Source organism: Leptonotus elevatus, chromosome 2, assembly GCF_054856555.1.
Source record: "Leptonotus elevatus isolate MCC_2025b chromosome 2, RoL_Lele_1.0, whole genome shotgun sequence".
Classification (NCBI taxonomy): domain Eukaryota; kingdom Metazoa; phylum Chordata; class Actinopteri; order Syngnathiformes; family Syngnathidae; genus Leptonotus; species Leptonotus elevatus.
The window spans coordinates 9,942,095-9,962,100 of record NC_141240.1 but is presented as its reverse complement, the minus strand read 5'-3'; the positions used below and the strand labels follow the sequence as shown (position 1 = coordinate 9,962,100).

Below are 20,006 nucleotides of genomic sequence, written 5' to 3'. Positions count from 1 at the left end.
TATGTGTTTGTACTTGTACATAGTTTTGATTATTGTTTGCATGGGTTATCTTTCAGCTCTTATGGTGATTTGGACTCACTGTGATTTGGTGATGAACGGTGATTCATGGCGACAAAAATAAAATGACAAATCATCAGTAAAGTTTCATCCTTGTTAGGGGGGGCCTGCTACATAAGTGTTAAGCCTTTAGACCTTTAGGTCCTTAACAGGCACTCCCAAAATGCACCCCAGCACATCACACCCAGAAGAAAAAAAATTGCATCTTGAAAATAGAGGCAACTCGTCTACGTGGTCCAATAATCAAAGACGCACTGATTGGACTGCTGGATCAATACGTGCAATCAGCGCCATGGCGATAAAAAAAACTATAGAAAAAAGGAAAAGCGATTCCAATGGGAAATAGGTCGACATTACCCGAGGGTGTGACAATCATGAATGGCGCGCTTCATGAACTGAAAGTGTGCGCGCGTATCGCGTGCATGCGCGTCCAAAAAGTGCAGTAATGCCAAATAGACGCAAGTGGGCGCTTTACTAACAGATGTTCACGGTTGGCGGTGAAAGTAAAAAGTGATGGGACGGAGCGAGTTAAAGTTAAAAAATAACAACTCATTTGTTCCTTACCCTTAGGATATCCATCACACGGGGTGACGTTGTCTTTTTTTAATTAGTTGTAATTTATTTTTTATTTTTTAAAAGTACGAGTCATTCTCTCAAGTTGTAAGCAAATGTGGTGGAACTCAAAATGAGCCTGCAGCTCGCCAGTGGTGATCTGAATGGAGAGAGGGTGTGTGTAAAAATCTCCTTGTGTGGGCGGGGAAGCATTGTGCAATCAAAATGAGGATTGGGAAGAGGAGGGAGAGGAGGCAAAGTAAGAAAGCCCTTCAACCACTCGCCTCTGGACAGCGTCTGAAGCGGCGGACTGGCTGCAGACAAGCGGGTGATTTGCTGGAACGCTGCAAACTGGAAGTTAAAATGCGCACTTCTTGTCCGCAACACGTCCTCGTCTTAATTGCGTCTCCTTTGCGCTGACGAACAAAGAAGAAAGAGGAGCAAACAAACAAGTCACTGCGTACAACGTAAGTTTTCATTTCAGTCACTTGGAAGAGGTATTGTGCCTTTTATATCTTGACACGTGTGTGCGTGTGGTTCCAGCGTGCATTAGAGTTACACAACTGTGTCAGTGCGTCTCTGTGTGTTGCACACACTCGGCTACTTTTCTCTTTAATCATGCTTGGGAGGCTTTAGGAACACCCAGTTGTTGTAGTAGTGGAACAATGCGCGTAATGATCTTTTTATTGTCTTAATGGCTTCACCGCGTACGTGGACTATACGAAGCCTCTTCTTATGATATGTTGACAGTTGACGTATGCATTAGAGGAGAGAGGCGTTAGTTTTTCTGTCATCACGCGTTCAACAGATTAATGAGGATCGGCCAAAAGCTTTCGAGCGCAAATTAGCCTTCACTCAGTCATACAATGGAGCCCTTTATCGGCTGCATGTATGCGAGCCCCCGTGCGCCCTCAACCCCCTTTCCGCTTTACTTGGCTCGACGGTACCCCTCACACATAGACAAATCCGAGGAATCCATTTCGATCTACAGAGGCGCACAGCAACTTCAAAGTAATGCAATGCAAATGAGGTTGCATTGCGCATTTGCGTATAGACGCGCTGGAAGGAATTTGCGCTCTTTTTTTAGAGGGTTGTTGTTGTTGTTGCACATTGACGATGAGCTGTGGTTGCGCTGCACGCCCCTTTATGTTTGTCAGACCCCTCTTGTGCGTATGCATCACTGTCAGCTAATATTCACGCAATGCTTTCATGTTGCATATCATAAGCTTTCAACTATCTCCTGATGTGAGAAGTAATCATAAAGTAGGTTGTCTGTATACCACACATGGAGCCTTTCTGCAATTACAGGCGATGTTGGAGATTCGAAAGGTTCACTTTGTCAACGTATAGAATCTGTAGTCCTCAGTGATTTTCAGTGATCATGAATTGATTTCTATATGCCGTATGCTGGAAAAGCAAACAGGCTGCATTTGATTACCTATTCAGATCGATGAATCATCAAATCACCTGTTTAAAATAGGTGTCAAAATAGCAATTATAATAGCAAAGAGCTGTTGGCAAGAAAATATTTAAAAAAAAGTTTTTGGGGTAGCAATAATACAAAATGCATCTGTTCATATTTGACAGGATGAATTTACTCTCCACACGACTGTCATATTTCTATTTTACTGATAAGAGCACAAAGACACATTTGGAATGGTTAACATTTTTGGAGGCCGTGGCTTAGGGGGTAGAGACGGTCGTTGTGGTTGTGTCCTTGGGCAAGGCACTTCACACACATTCCTTCCAGTGCTAAGCACACTGGTGTATGGAAGGTATGAATGTTTGGTGGTGGTCGGAGGGGGCTGTAGGCACACACTGGCAGCCACGCTTCCGTCAGCATGAATAATGTAGCTATCCATTCCATTGTAAAACGTTTTTGAGCGTCTAGAAAAGTGCTATAGAAAATCTGATGCATTATTATTAATTTGCATCTCTTGGAAAAACTAACAAAATGAACATATTGCTTGTTAAAACACAGTCCAGGAATATGGAAGACATGCTGTGTTTGAAATGTTTTATTTTTTTCTCCAACAGAAATGAAATATGAGAGATTACTCATCGGGAAAAGGCTCATTTGGCCTCTTATTGGAACAATTTGGCATCTCAGGCAGAGACATACAATATATCAAACTGTGTGATGAGAAGGTATCGGAATATTGATTTCAATTCTCATTATCTTATCACATGTTGCAGCTGTTTGCAGCAACACATGATGAAGTGGCTCTTCCAACTGTTCCTCTTTCCGCATGTTGTCTCAGGCTTTTCTGCGTGGAGTTCACACATCTTCCTCTCACAGTTAAAACAAAAACATGTAGTGTATGTTAGGCCATGTACACACGTATAGCAGAGTATTTTTAAAAACTGATATTTCCCTCCTCTGGGTGTATAAAAAAATAGTTTGCACTTTTTTTTTGAGCTATGTGATTGAGTGACGCAAATCTTCATTTTGGCTGGAGTTTTTTTAGAAACCTTTGTTTTTAATGTAAAAAAACCCCGTGGACGTGTGGATGACAGGGCAAGCCGCAGAAAAATATCTCCCGTTTGCAAAAAACCCGACGACGTGTATACATGGCCTTAGGGTCACTCAAAATAAAAAAATTAAAAAATCCTTGGTTTGAATGTGAGTCAAAATGGTTGGTTGGTTGACTCAGTTCTGTGCCTGATGGGTGATCTTTCAGGCAGTGGTGGGTGACCAATAGAGGCCGCTAGGTTGCTGCCCCAAAAAGTCATGAAAAAAATAAATAATCAAAATCAAATTATAACATTAAAATATTTCAAAATGGATGTATATCTGTTCTTAGATGAGCAGGATCAATATTACATAGCTAATGATGGGAAAAGTTGTTTTGTTCTTTGCTGTCATCTAATTTCAGACACATTTTCAGTCGTACATGCGGTAGGAGCATATGAGCAGACTGTATGTGTTCTGGCTGTGACTGACAGCAGCAGTGAAAACTAATTTCTGTTCTATGCCAAATAAACTAACCAAATGCTGAAAATCAATATAAAGATGGTCGCAAACGCTACTATTCCATCTCAAACTCGCTAGGAAGGCATCGAAGGCGGCGTGTAAAAAAAAAAAAAGTACAAAAAGTTGAGTTAGAATTGAGTTGCTTGAAAAGGGCTGCAAATTTTACGTCCTACCTTTGCAATTAGCTAACGTTAGCTACTAGTTTACTATAATACTGCTTGGCTGACTTGGGGTTGTGTAGTTTTGTCTAGCCCCAAATTTCGAGACATAGTCTGGTTAACTGTTGTTTGTAGTTGATGTTTACATACCTCAATACAGTGTTCTCTCGTTTTCCGATGGGGTTAGGTTCCAAAACATACCCGCAATAAACGAAATCCCCGAAGTAGTTAGCTTTATGTTTTACATTTATTATAAATGTTTTAAGGCTCTAAAAACCCTCACCACACAGTTTATACACTTTTCCATTCAAGGCATTTACATTTTCTTGCATTTCTCTCGTTTAAACATTCTCAATGTTCAAACCTTCATAAATTATATAAGATAGCTACATTTATGTTAAAAAAAAGCATGCAAAATTGCACAAATAAAAATCTGCGAGACCGCGAAAAGTGAACTATACGTTATAGCAAGGGAACACTGTAGCTTGAAATATATATATTTTTCTTTGCAGAACAGTTTTGCTAATCAATGACCTCATTTGAGGGGCAACCAGCTCATTATGAAGCACAATTCTTACACTGGTAATGAGACTTGCATGAGCGGCCTTATAATGCCACAGCATTTAAATAAGATAGATGTTTGGACTTAGACTAGGCCACTCCAAAACCTTCATTTTTTAAAGTCATTCAGTAGTTGACTTTCTGGTGTGTTTTCAATTGTTGTCTTGCTACAGAACACTTCAGCATGAGGTCGCAAAGTGAGGTGATGGCTGAAATGTTCTCTCCGGATTTGCTTTTAAAGAGCAGAATTGATGGTTCCATCAATCACAGCAAGTCGTCCAGGTCCTGAAGTATCTAAGCAGCCGCAGACCGTCACACTACCACCACCATATTTGAGTGTTGGTCTGCTACATTTGAGACAGTCCTCCAAAGCAGTGGTCCCCAACCTTTTCTGTACCACGGACCAGTTTAATGTCTGACAATATTTTCACGGCCCAATCTAAAGGTTTAGCTGATAAAAACAAAATAAAATGACAAGAAAAAAACTGTGGTATTTTCTCTATAATAATAATGGACGTAAATCTACTGTGTAATCATGTGCAACTTTATTAACGGTGTCCGTAACGGGAGCCAAGTACTCTTTTCCACACAAGCCCAGGTCGCTTTCACTATATTTTTTTCCAAATTACGATTTAAAAGCTACTAACTTACATTTGATTATCTCAAACATTAAAGTTGTGAAACGATGCAAAAATGTACGAATTTAAGAGAGGGCAAATCTTTTGTTCCCGGCACTTTATATTGCTCCTCCTTAGAAAAAAAACTCGGCACCCCAGCTTCCCAAAAGGATTTTTGGGTGCACTCCAGCTGCTGACATGCAGTCAAGCTGTTAAATCTTTTGCGTTTGGTTGCCGTCACCGAGGTGTCTTCATTGTGACGGACTAATGATTATGGTCTGGGTCCAGAGAATCAGCTATGGGATGACGACAATTACTACAGGATTTACTCTTGACAGAAAAGAAAGCCTAAAAATGTCTTTTCTCAGGGGAATACCTGCGAGTTCTCATTAAGAGGCAACGCTTGGAGAAGCGCCAGTAAACACAGCAAGAAATTGACTGTCAGCACGCCTGCTACTTGCAATCTTTACATCCAAACAATAATTTCCTTCTTATTTGTGCAGTTGTGTGCTACTGTAGCTTTTTGCGTGATACCTCACGTCCCTCTTGTGTCTCTTACTTCAATTGTCTGACTCCAGCACAAATGTCTGCACAGAAGCTCCGAGGTTGCCAGACAAGCAGACATCGACAAAAAAGCTTGACAATATATATTTCTCTTTTGTTCCACGTCACTGCTTTATGTTCAGAGTGTGCACGTTCCCTCGGTGGGGTCTCGCCGTGCTGACGAGAGTCTCCAAAACAAAAGCACGACATGTTCCGTGTAGGTTCGTACTTAACTCATTCACTGCCATTGACGGCTATAAACGTCAAAAATTCATTTGAACTATTTCTATTAGTTTAACATTTTTTTCCCCACTTTTGTTAACAAGAGTATGAAAACCTAGAATGTTTTTATTGTACATTTAGAACAGATGTAAAATTTGTGATTCATCCTGAGTTAACTAGTGAAGTCATGCGATTAATTACAATTAAAAAATTTAATCGCCGTTTACCTTTAATGTTTAATAATCTTTAAAAAAAAGAAGAAGAATTTATGGCAGTAAATGAGTTTTAATAAGGCTTTAGCTTGACGCTCCAAACTCATTCCCTCGTCGGTGTCGATGAAAAGAAACTCCATTCTCTTGTCTTGGTCTTCCGTTCACTTTAGTTAGACATTAAATCAACGGTACAAAATTAAAAAAAGACACACACAAAAAAAATTATATTAAAGAGTCTAGGAGTACAGGAAGAGGAGATAAAAAAAACTGTGTGGCTATACTCCATATTGCCTGACTGCATTACTACCGTGTACCACACAGCTCCCTCAGCATAAAGGCAATCAAATAGGTCCTGAATAAACAAAGCTGTGACACAATTGAATAGTACTATGAAATGTTACATCTTATATTTACACATTTTAAATGCAAAAAATTTAACTTTTGCCTTATAATTATTCATTGCACACACATAAACATTTCAACTTGTAAATAATGTAAATAATGTCCTTTTATCACAATGCACGTAAATCACTTTTATCCAAGTATGACTTAACTTAACTGGTGATTCTATTTTCTATACTGCTTATTCCTCTTCAGGTCCTAGTGGCTGTTTTAAGACTTTGTCATTTCTGCTGTGTGTGACTTTTGCTGAAATTGTTTTCTCTAAAGCTATATGATTTTCTCCTGGTCACTCAGCCCCCCCCCCCCCCCCCCCCAATTTCAGACTTGTCAAAATATTTTTCTTTATAGGGGATAAAGCTCAGCTCAAGAGCACATTCTTAGAGGAAAAGTGCTAAACTTTTCCAAGACATATCCCCTTGTTTTGCAGTCTTTTCTAGTATTCCACTTACTCCTAAAGGGGAAGTCAAGACAAAAATGTACTTTACAATATGTTCTATGCACCCCCACTAGTCTAGTCTAATATTGCGTTTGTGGAATATAAATAAAGCAGCAACATTTTATCCATCTCAGGGGGCGGCCATTTTGTTGTCGACTGAAAATGACAAAACAGTGTCTATGGGCTCAGCTTGTGAATATCGAATCAACAAATTCAGAAAAAAGGTGAGCTGTGATTAGTCGTTACCTGAGCCCTGAGCATGTCATTTTCAGTAGACAGCAAGTGGCAAAATGGCCGCCACCTCAGATGGATCAAAATTGGTGTATTTGCTGCTTAATTAATAATATTCCACAAACGTGATGTTAATCAAAATGTTGTGTTTAGATGAGCGAGACTGCATAGAACATATTCCCCTTTAAGCAAGGTTGGGGGGGTTACTTTTAAAATGTATTCCGTTACAGTTACAAGTTACCTGCTCAAAAAATTAGTTAGTAACGTAATCCAAGTACCATAATATTAAAGTAATGTAACTTGATTACATTGGATTACTTTTGGATTACTCCAATACTAAATATGCCAATGAAGACAAAATAAAAATAAATATCACCTCAATATATATTCTATACAATGTGCCCCTGCTATTTGCGGGGGTGATAGGGAGCCTACAAATAGTAAAAAGCCTTGTGTAATTAAAAAGCATGTAGGCTATTGATTGATTGAAGGCCATATGCTGTTTTTGAACTGTCACTGAAAGCAACCACACCTCACAATTTAATAGATAGATGGATAGATAGATAGATAGATGTGTGACATCAACAGCAAAATGAACTTTTATCCCAGTCACAAGTTTAGCCGTGTATATGTTGTGTATGATGTTTAAATAGTGAATTGGTGGGAGGAAGAATTGTTTGGAAGGTGTAACTGGCATTATGGTTGTAGGCTAGCGCGCTAGCTAGCAAGAAGCTACAGCGCGTAGCATGCCGCTGGACTCTCAGCTCAAACTTTCGCTCCGAGTAAGTTCCAGTGAATACCGGTCGCCATTTCCTCCTCCCGTCCGTGAAGCTTTTTCAAACTGCCTGCATGTGGAGGACGCTTGTCTCCACCTCCCCGACATGTAGCAAAGGTCCCATGCACATTCTCTCTCTCTCTCTCTCTCTCTCTCTCTCTCTCTCTCTCTCTCTCTCTCTCTCTCTCTCTCTCTCTCTCTCTCTCTCTCTCTCTCTCTCTCTCTCTCTCTCTCTCATTGTAGAAATTGTAATCCCTCGAAGTAATCCCCATTTTTAATAAATGTACCTGTAATCTGATTACATATTTTTTTCCGTTAACTGTAAGGGAATACAGCTACATTTGTTTGTAATCTGATTACGTAACGACGGTACATGTATTCCGTTACTCCCCAAGCTTGTCTTTAAGGCTACAAGAAATGTGACAAATGACCACCTCCAGCTGATTCATAATGTTTCCATCCCAAACAGAATTCAAAGGAAATGTGTGACAAGTCAGTGTCATTTTCATTGTTGTTCTTACAAAATACTGCAACACCACACACAATCAATCCTCCACTAAAAGTGCTCCAATCTGCATTTGAAATGGGTACAATGTATTCCAATATGTACTGGAACACAATGGATCATTGTCATTACACAAACAAAACACACCTGCATTTTTTACGCCTAAAGAGGATGAGCACTTTTCTCTCTCTGACACACACTGACGCCGAGTTCCCCTTAATGCTTCTCTGGTGCCAGTTTTTAAACAATGCTTAATCTGTTGCCATGGTGACTACTACAAAGACTGCTTTTACCATCAGTGGCACTGTATACATGGAATATATATCTTAATTGTAATTGAAGGTGACAAAACTTGATGAGAAAACAATGCAATTAAGCCAATTCATTACATCACGTCATAAGTTTCAAATATTACGTATTCATGCATGAAGGTTGCAAGATGGCAGAGGTTGTGATGCTCTGTGGTGTCTATTCATAAACGGTGGGATATAGAGCAGCAATGGTTTTATGGTTTTGATACTTTTATTACATGACATTAGACATTTATCTTTTTGAATAAAAGCGCTGATAGCAGATGACTGTAATGCTACCGTAACGCTGATAAAGTCACATCAAGGATTTGACATTCCATGCCCTTAAAGTCTCCTGAGGAAATAAATGTGCCCTTGTCTTCTTTTTTGCGATTTCCTCAACATTTTCTTCATGGATCCCCTTAAAGTTCATATTTCAGCAAATGCCACCATCAAAAGTTACCAAGCTCGACCTCACACACAACTTTTATTAAACACTTTTTTTTATGACCATCTGCTCCATCAACATTACATTTGTTTATTGATGCTTTGAGACAGTGATAACCAAGGGAAAACACGAAGATCTTTATTAACTCATTCACTGCCATTGACAGCTATAGACGTCAAAAATTCATTTGAATTATTTCTATTAGTTTAACATTTTTTCCACTTTTTTTAACAAGAGTATGAAAACCTAGATTTTTGTGTACATTTAGAACAGATATAAAAATTGTAAATAATCGTGAGTTAACGAGTAAAGTCATGCGATTAATTACGATTACAAATTTTAATGGCCTGACCCACCTAATTTTTAATAATCTTTTTTTTTTCTTCTTCCAAAAAATCATTTTTTAAGAAGAAAATATTATTATAATTTTTTAATAATCTTTTCTTTTATTTAAAAAAAAAATATATATTTTTTAAAGAAGAAAAGATTATTAAAAATTAGGGGCGTCAGGCGATTCACATTTTTTATTGTAATTAATCGCATGACTTCATTAGTAATTTTTTAAATAACAGAATAGATTAAAAAAAAGAAAAGATTATTAATAATTAGGGGCGCCAGGCAATTACAATTTTTAATCGTAATTAATCGCATGACTTCACTAGTTAATTCGCGGTTAATCACAAATTGTATATCTGTTCTAAATGTACAATTAAAAGTGGATTTATGAAATGAAATTAAGTGGATTTATGAAATGAAATTATTATTATTATTATTTTTTTTTTTTTCTTTTCGGAGAGCTCAGTTCATTCGGTAATTTTACCGATTTGACATGTCATCATCATTGCTCTCTTTTTTATTTTTTATTTTTATTATTTATATATATTTTTTATACATTTTTATTTTGTATGTGGGTGTGTATGTGCATGTGCATGTGAGTGTGTATGTATTAGTTCACCTAAAACCTATTAAAAAATCCCATACCGTTCACCTAAACCGAACACTTCAGAATCCAGTCAGAGTCGTGAGGCCGTCAGGAGACCCGAGGAAGGACCAAAGAAAAGAAAGGAAAGTGAAATCCATCACCGACCAGACACCACCCACCGGGCCCCCAACGAGAGTCCTTCACCAACCCCAGAAACATCTAAATTCCACCAAATCAGGGAGACCTCAAGAGGCCAAAGGAGAGACTGAGGAAAGGAAGGAAGGACAGACGAAGCAGAGTGAGATCCACAGACACCAGCCTCCACCGATTCAACGACCAGAGGAAGAATCAGATTGTGTCTGAGTTTCGATAGATGCTGGTGTGGTGGCGTGCATGAAAATCTCCACCAAAGAGGGGAGCCGTCGACCCCCGCCAGGACAGAGCAAGCGCAACACCTCAGGGCCCCCCAGGCCACAGCAGCGCCAAGGGACAACTCCCGGGCCCCACAGGGGCCACCGGCCGGAGAGCAAACCCAGGAGCCTGGAGCGCCCCCCACCCCCACACGGCCCGCGCCCCCAACGCAGCAGGACGGGGAACTGCAGGCCCGCCAGGCCCGCCAGGCACCCCACTGGTCCACAGCCCCCGCTCCCCCCATGACCCCCCCGCCCCCCATCCACCTCCGCCTTCCACCCCAGAGTTAAGTGCTCACTTCAAAGCAGTAAGACAACAAGTGAGGAAGCTGTTGAAACGGCCAAAGCTGCTGGCCCAGATAAAAAATCCCACCTCCCAACCAAGTGATGACCTGCTGGTGACAGACGTAACTGTGTCATTCCTGCATGCGTCAGTCTCATTGAAACAGGTAGCAGGTGATAGCTGACAATGACTCAGAAGTGCAGGCTAAATGACTTCGGAAAAAACTACAAGAAGATGACCGCGGCAGCTTTAATGCGTTTTCCTTAGCCGACTAATACGAGTTGTTCTCACTACTTCCCTCTTATCATCAGAGCTTAAATCATTTTAAACCCACGGGATCAGCGGAATAGTCAACCATAGGCACCTTGTACGTATATTTCACTGTCTCGTGCTTTTGAAATGACTTTACATTCAAATTAGGTGAGGAAAAACATGTTATAACAATTTTCCACGTGTTAGTTAGTCAGGAATCGTTGATCACACAACTCTGAATCCAAACATGTGACATAAGAAAACATAGAACAGAATGTTCAAAATGCACGTTTTAAGGACTCGTTTCCATTCCAGATTAGTAGTCGTTGCACATGCACATAAGCGCCATGCGGGCAGACTCCTCTTGCCATCAGCAAGGGGGAGGCTCGGCCCAAGTTTCTAAATCCCGCAATCCTCCGACAGCCACCCGGCTCTTTGTGCACTATTCTTGTCTTTCCTCACTTTGTGGGATTTTTCTTGACTTAACTTTATGTACTGAAGTTGTTCTCAAGCCTTTACACCAAGTAGGCCTACCACCTAAACAAATAATGAGCGCTCCAAGTGCCAACTTCCTTTAACCAACATTAGATTAAATATTGTTGTGTATCAGGTCTAAATGTTCATGACGTTTGTGCACAGTTTCAACATTAACAATGCACCTAAAATTTGGACTAAAAAGTTAATTAAATACAACTGATTGGGAACTGATAAAGGACTACCAGTTTGATACACACTTCTGAAATAAATGTGTTCAAATGATGGTAATAATAATAATAATAATGGTATTTTTGGAGCATGGCCTATTTAATCATCTAATATTAAATCATTCACTGCCATTAACGGATATAAACATCAAAAATTAATTTGAACTATTTCTATTAGTTAAATTTTTTTTCCACTTTTGTTGAAAATCTAGAGTTTTTTTATTGTACATTTAGTTTTGTACATACAAGTTGTGATTAATCGCAAGTTAACTAGTGAAGTCATGTGATTAATTACAATTAAAAAAATGTATCGCCTCTTGCCCCTAATTTTTAATAATCTCTTTTTTAAATGAATTTATGGCAGTGAATAAGTTAATGCTTTTAAAAATCGGCAGATTTTGTATTTATTTATTTAAAAAAAATACACAGGAATTCGTTCCATTTATAAATACAGGTATGTGCCAGTGTTTATATTTTCAAATGATCACTACTTCAACATTCCTGGGAAATCACAATCAGTGTTCATTTTGACAAGAAATTTTAATTTTAATGACATTTTTATTTTTTTATTATTATTATTTTTTAGTTATAGTCTAAAGATTTAGTCATCATTTAGTCATCTGATTGTATTTTAGTTTTAATCTAATTTTAGTCGACGAAATTGCCAATTTAGTCAGCTTACATTTCAACTTTTATACAGAACATTACAACACACCTATTTGTAACCGTAGTTTAACACGCAGGACATGTAACACAATGGTGTTTTTATTCAACTTTGGTTCAATGAAACATGTTGAACTGACAATAATATGCCGTTTTAAAACTTAGTATTCACCTAAATAAAAAAAAAGCGCATAATTAATTTAATTCTTACAGTGGAAACATGTTCGAACCTGCGTTTCTTTCCTTCTCCAGATTGGATTTTGTGAAATTTTCATCACTGTGTTGTTTTCGTTTTAGCCATTGACGATATTGTCAGTCAATTTAGTTATCGTCATCATCTCAATGAATGGCTTCGATTTGAGTTTTTGTTTCATTTATTCATGGAAAAAAATTGCCACAAAAAATATGCAAATTTTTTGTCGATGAAATGATCACTGATCACAATTGTCCTATCACTGGGGAGCAATTATTATTATTATTTTTTAGAACAGGCTCATGAGGCCCTTGGGGGCACCATCTTGCACTAAAGTGAGCCCCATTATTATTAGTGTTGCTCGTACCTCATTTGGAGAATTACTGAATTGTACAAAAGCGGTCAGTCTTTGCAACTGGACAGGTTAAAAATAGCGAAGCAAGTCGTTTCATGTACTCCACACACACACACGCACGCACGCACGCACGCACGCACGCACGCACGCACGCACGCACGCACGCACGCACGCACGCACACACACACACACACACACACACACACAAATATGCAGGAAGTAATCTCATTTTGCGTCAGCTCTGCTCTGCACTGAATGCTTATAGATCCACCACAGAGATGAGATTTTCCTATTAACTCACCAGTGCACCGAAGAAAGACGGATGCATGGCACATTCCCCTTCTTAACTCACTGTACAGTACATCTGTTCAACCACTGATATATAGTAAATAGGACCATAAGAATAATATTGCACGTGATGAATTGCAACTCTGGGTCCTCCTGGTTTTTATCCACAATCCAAAGTGAACAGAGAGGATTTGGATAAATATGAGGAAGCAGGATGTCATCGTCCCCGAGCAAAAAGGCATCAACATATTGACTTTGGAGATCCTGCTTCAGGTCACTGTTGATTGCTTTGCACAAATTTGCCTCTGTGAGACTAATCGAAAAAACACAGCAAGACGCTGGAAAGAGAGGAAGAGGCTTTTGTTGTTCTTGTTAACACTTGTTTTGTACACTCTGGCCAAACAATCGCATCCTCGACAACTTTGTGAACTATGTTTAACAAGACGGAATTGTAAAGGGAGCCTGCCATTAGAGGCCTGGCTTGCCTCTGTCTTTTGCTTCATAATGGGCCTGCAGGGCTGCAGCGTGCACCACAGGTCCACTTAATGGCGTGCTGATGTTTGAGCCCATTACTCAGAGAATCCTTGTCATTGCCCTTGCCACCCCACAACCCCCCCCCCCCCAGTCACACTCCCACATTGAAGCTCACTCCCCTGTAATGAGATGTTTGCATACACACAAAGTCCTGATTAAGAATGCAGCGGCTGCAGTATGGGATGCCGTGTCTTCCATTCCCAGCTTTCATGTTTGACACCTGTAAGTGGGGGATTATAAAATCACACTGGCTTGTTTTGCATGCACATGCACACACACCAGCACCCAGTGGTGGCCTGCACAGGCGAATACAAAGTCTTGAACGTAAGAAAAGGAAAATAAATGCAAGGAAGTGTGCATGTGCATTTTCCCCATACATTTATAAGAAAATAGAATTTTAAAGGCTGAGGTTTATTTTATTTTGTTTTATTTGACTGTTTTCTTGAAATTGACTGTTCACGTGAATTCAAAAGTATTTTCTTACATTTATGAAAGACCTGATTGATTGCATTTTACGACAATTCAGAATCTTTTTAATTTATATTTACAATTATTGAACTTGAATTATAAAAATGTTTTCATCTCATCCTTGCTGATGCCAATGTTACACACTTAAGTGATTATAACACTAAATCATTTAACCAGTTCCTTCCTCAGCAACATTTTATTTGGAATTTAATGTTTGTGGAGTTGTTATCATGTTCTTGATTAACTCATTCACTCCCAGCCATTTTCACTGAAGCAATCTTCTTCGCTCCCGGCTGTTTTACTGGATTTTGACAGATTTTACAAGGCCCACAGAATATTTCTATTGCTATAAAAACATGGAACCTACCAAAAGAAAGATTGCAGTCTCTTCTTTCATCAGGGAAAAAAGTACATTTGTATCTGCTTCTGTTTTGCAGAAATTAGCATTAGAAAGTGTCATCATTATTCACAAATCTCTTCAAAACACTGGGGGAAAACTTGTTGCAACATGGCCCTGGTTGATCTCTTATACTCTACTGCCACTTGCTGGCCGTTTTTTGTAATAACTACCATTGCTTTAAGTGACCTCTTCAGGTCAGAGGCTGCATCAAAACCTTCTGTATGTTCTAGCACACAGGTGTCAAAGTTTGGTTGTTGAGGGCCTGCATGTTTTCGAGGTTTCTCTACTCCAACACACCTGATTCAATGATAAGGATCATTATCAGGCTCCTGCAGAGCTTGCTGATGATCTTAAATATGCATCAGCTGTGTTGAACGTGGGAAACCTCTAAAACATGCAGAACTCAGGCCCTCGAGGACCGGACTTTGACACCACTGCTCTAATGTAAAAAAAAAAATCATGAAAAAATTATAAATACGTTTTGGGGACCATGGCAATATTTAAAATAGAACTTCTATACGTTTTTGGGAGCAAATGAGTTAAGAAGACTTGATGTTCCATAATTGATCAAATATCGTATTGAAATGAAAAAAATCGAATCGAACTGAACTCGTGTGAATCGAATTCGAATCGATTGAGGAAATCAGAATCGATACTCAGCCCGACATATGACAATTCCAAAATTGGTTGGAGAAAGAGTTTTCATTGCTCAGGAATATCCCATGAAAGTGCTGATTTTAAAAAGTGCACATTCTTTTGTCATTGGAGGGGCCTTTCATTCAACACAAAGGGCTGGAAAACAAAAGCGAGGGTTCACTGACTCCAGCATAAACGTCGGCACTCGGCTTCAGTCCGATAAGAACGACGCTTTTATATGTGCATATTGTTTGTGCAATTAAGATGAAATGTCACAGTAAAACAAAAGGAGTCCGTGCTTGTGTTCTGCCTCTGAAGTTGCTAATTGGTCCACACACGATAAAAGCAAAAAGGCAAAGACAGATGAGCTTGAACTCCAGTTTTTGCTGAATGCACCGAATGCTTGCTTGTTGCCTTGAGAGGGTTCATTCAAGGTGATAAAAGACAATACAAACCTAATCATGTTTTCCAAATTTGTGGCTCGCAGGATGCGGCATAACAAAGTTGGATACTTTGCTCAGTATTTTCTCCAGGTCTGCACGCACATACAACAACCTCAATGAGCTGTTATGATCCATATTTCTTCTATTACTCAAGTTAACGCCTGCTCTCCGTCTGATGGCTCCACTCTTTGTTTTCAACACAGCAGTAATGGGGACTCTCTGGACATTTCGGAGTCGATACAAACACTATTCTCCATTCTGGCTGCTGCACAGCTCAGTGCACGCATGTACACGCACACACATACACCCAGTGTCACCCTCGCACTGTCAAAATGCTGCAGGGTGTTCTTCTCTGGATGTCTTCTTCATCTCGAGAAATATTACAACCTGGCATGGGGTGCATGTGATTGATATATTGGGACGTTCCACTCGATTTAGCTCAACTTGTACGGCCGATGCTGTGGAAGCTGGAATATTCATGCACATTTTCAAGGCGTATGTGTGTTCATGTTGAAAATAGCAAACTAGTCATTTTTAAGTGTCTCCTTTTGATCCTTTCGAAATGGAGGCGTGACCAAATTATAGGAGTCGCAACTTCATTGCAGCAGTCAATCGTCAACTGAATACTCTTGACCAGTTACACTGCACTTACTCCCCAGTGAATATAAAATTTGTGATTAGCATCCAGCTACAACATTTTCTTTCTTTTTCGCTCTCTCTGTCTCTTTTTTTAACTCATTGACTGCCATTGACGGGTATAGACGTCAAAAATTTATTTGAACTATTTCTATTAGTTAATTTTTTTTACAAGAGTATGAAAACCTAGAAAAAAATATTGTACATTTACAAAATATATAACATTTGTGATTAATTGTGAGTTAACTATTGAAATCAAGCGATTAATTACAATTAAAAAAATAATAATCACCTGACGCGATTTAAAAAAAATAATAAAAAATTATAAAAAAATTAGGGGCATCAGGCGGTTACATTTTTTTAATCGTAATTAATCGCATGACTTCAGTAGTTAACTCACGATTAATCATAAATGCTATATCTGTTTTAAATGTACAATCAAAAATTCTAGGTTTTCATACTACTAGTTAACAAAAGTGGGCAAAAATGTTAAACTAGTAGAAATAGTTCAAATGATTTTTTTTACGTCTATAGCCGTCAATGGCAGTGAATGAGTTAAAAAACTACGACCTTGATTGTTTTTTTCCCAAGCAACTCTTCCAAATATCTAGTGTAGAAATATATTTCACTACTATGACTATGACTAAGAGTGCTAGTCAGTGATAAATGAAATTCAATATCTTGTCCATTGCCATATCTTTAGGGAGTCAACATCATCAGTTGGCTCTGTGAGTTTGTGTGTGTATGTGCACACACATTAAGATTAAAATAAAAGCACTACATATTTTACATCTATGTTAGAGATTGTGAAGGGACCAGATGTGGCCCGCGAGCTGCACTTTGTCCAGCCCAGATCCAAGTTTACATACTGCAATCGTAAGCGCAGACATTTTTTACATTGGCAAGCTGTGTATGATTCACAGATCAAAACAAACTCTCTGGCAAATTACCCAGTGTTACTTTGCCTTTTCCACTAACACTTCCAATTCCATCACTTCAAACTTTGTTTTGTGCTTGCTGTGTACTCCCAAATTGTGCAGATGCCTATGGTGCAAAATCCTCCTTTAACTCTATAAAGCCTGAAACATGAAATATATGAGAAAATTCGGATTCTTTGTAAATACAGCATTTATGGGTCTTTTTGAGCAAAAAAAAAAAAAAAAAAAAAAAATCAACTTCCATGTAGGACATTTGATTTGAGTCATATTTGATACATCCGGTCACAATGCTTTAAATTTGTACATTTATAACTGCCAAACATATAATTAACAGACATATCAAACATATTTGTATTTCCCAAAATCAGAAAGAACATTTCCCACTATTACAGTTTCTTATTGTTTTTTACGATTGCTTAGGCACAAAATACAAAACAGGGCTCAGATTTTAAAAACACTACAGGCAATTAGCACAACCATGCACACGAAATGCAGAACATCTCACATTCTATGCAAAAGGGATCACTCTTGTCAAAACTCTAAACACATGTATATAAACCATCTTATGTTACCATATGACATACACAGGTGTCTTTTAGCAGTTACTGTAAGCAAAGTACACAAAGAAAGTGCAAATACACAATATAGTAAATTAATCAAACACAAGATCAATGCTACACACACACTATTGAAAATAGGATTCATTTGTCTTCATATAACCAAAATCAGTCAAGTTAGACAATCACAACAAAATATGTCCCAACACTGTAAGCCCAGAAAATAGAAAAATGAAAATACTGTACTCCCAGCACAGGTTACATTTATTGTAAAAAAAAGAAAGAAAAAAGAAAGAAAAAAAAAGAAAAAAAATTCAATAAATGGCTGAGTTCAGAGGTAAGCAACCCGGGTCCCAGAGAACCACAGTCCTGTGTTTTTTTTTTATGTCTTCCTCCATCATAGGTGAGGATTCTTATCAGGCTTCTCCAGAGCTTGTTGATGAGTTGATCATTTGAATCACCTGTGTTGGAGAAGGGAGACAACCTCTATCTCTTGCTCGTCCTCCACCGATTCCCCCCCTTACCCTAACTTTTCTTCCTCTGATTTCTTCCATTTTGTTTGAAAGCAGGTGAACATACCTGCTGCATTTTTGTAGTGTTCAAACCTGCTCGGTTTGTCTACAATAAAGCAAACATGTGTTGAAACAGCTAATGTGCGTGTGTTTAATCAACTGGCATTTATGCGTGTGGTGATTTATGTGGTCAGTGCTTTAGAATTGCAAGGAAGTGACATTATGACATACTGCTGTGTCTAATGTATAAAAGTGTGTTCAGTGTTTCGCAAACCATTGGGTGTGTTGTTTTGGAAAAAAAAGTGTGACGCTGACTTTGTGTTTATAGTGGTGAAAATCTGGTCCAATGTTTTGCTCCTTCAATGTATGGTGTTGATAATTATGTAATTCTTTTGTTTTTAGTGTTTATGCAATCGTAAAAAAAAAAAAACTTTAATAAGTATACGTGTCTCTCTTTTCTCAATTAGGGGTGACCTTGCAAGGTTGCTGGAAAAGCCATCAACTGGAGGATACTGCCCTCTAATGGATTATCTGTGCAATGCATGTGTCAGATCATATACGTCAGGGTTTTAATGGGGGAAAAAAATATGATACTCATGAAATAGAGGGCTCAAAATATCTTGTATTTATTTGATATGATAAGTTTGGCATTATAGCGTTAAATTCTGAGGCCTCCACCACTTTTACGTCTGTGGCCAACGGCGCTGCAAGACAGTGCCGTCATCTGTTAGCATGAACGTACAATTTTAATGCTTCCTTTTGGTATTTTGATATTATACATTACTTTTTGTCTCGCATCAGCTCACCGCAAAACATTCACAAGTAGAATATGGAAATATATGAGATCATTTACAATTACCGGGCTAGTTTAATCACATCTAATCCAGTTTAATCATTTAATGAGCTGTACGTTTACCTTAATCGCACATTCATCTCACGGAGGACTTGCACCTGTGTGGACGATAAGAGCTAGTTTGTCATCTCAGTGTATGAGAGGGACCCAGCAACCACCCGTACAGCGCCGCTCCAAATGAAATGCTCCATCTCTGTCATCAGACATACATTTACACCATCTATAAGGTCGGATGCATCCACCGCGCTCTTATCCTAACGACCAGGATGTTACATGATTTCCATTGTCACCTGTAATATTACTACCTTCAATCCATGACATGATTTTTTTTCAATGCTTCGAGTCCACCGAGGCAAAAAAAAACAAACTTCCAACATATCCACAAAACTTCTACTCTGCATAAATGTCCACAGGGTTGAAATTGGGAATAATCTCCTTCAACTGAGCTGTGTGTAAAATGTTTACTGGAATTGGGCCTCCAAGGTACAAAATACATTAAAGCTTGACTGTTGCTGGACTCAACCCGTATGAGGCATTAGTGCGGCAAATATCAGATTGCATAAGCATAACATGAAGTTGTTGTAATGAGAACAAAAGATAATTCACCTCCTTGTTTCTGGTTTGGAGCTGGAAATTGATTCACAATTTAAATATTGCTTGTTTGTGACAAGTTGACTACACATGACTAGCGTATGTATGCCAGAGTATGTAGAGAATTTTTTTATTTTTTATTACAATAGCTGTTTGGTAAAATAACCACCGCAGCAGTGTTAAAAAAAAGAGCTATATTATGACATTAAATTATGCAATTTGACTAAAATTGCATAATTCATATTATATCTGGTTATGATGAGAATAGAACAGCGGGCAATCAGTCAGTGGCACACTTTTACAAGCAGTTGTGAAGGCAATTATTAATAAAAAATGTTACAAATTCCTTCAGCATATTTCTGATATTCTGAACTGAATTGAGATT

The 20,006-nt window shown here is 38.5% G+C and overlaps 1 protein-coding gene across 2 annotated transcripts in view; it reads left to right on the top strand.

Annotated features, from left to right (window-relative positions):
- Positions 1 to 617: 617 nt before the first annotated feature.
- LOC147178367 (metabotropic glutamate receptor 4-like) overlaps positions 618 to 20,006 on the top strand; it is a 169,417-nt gene continuing 150,028 nt past the window's right edge. Inside the window, exon 1 of one of the 2 annotated variants that reach the window (XM_086068805.1) lies at positions 618 to 1,076. The gene's annotated coding sequence lies outside the window, so the exon portion shown is untranslated. The remainder of the gene's footprint in view (positions 1,077 to 20,006) is intronic. The other variant, XM_086068804.1, reaches the window with a different exon arrangement.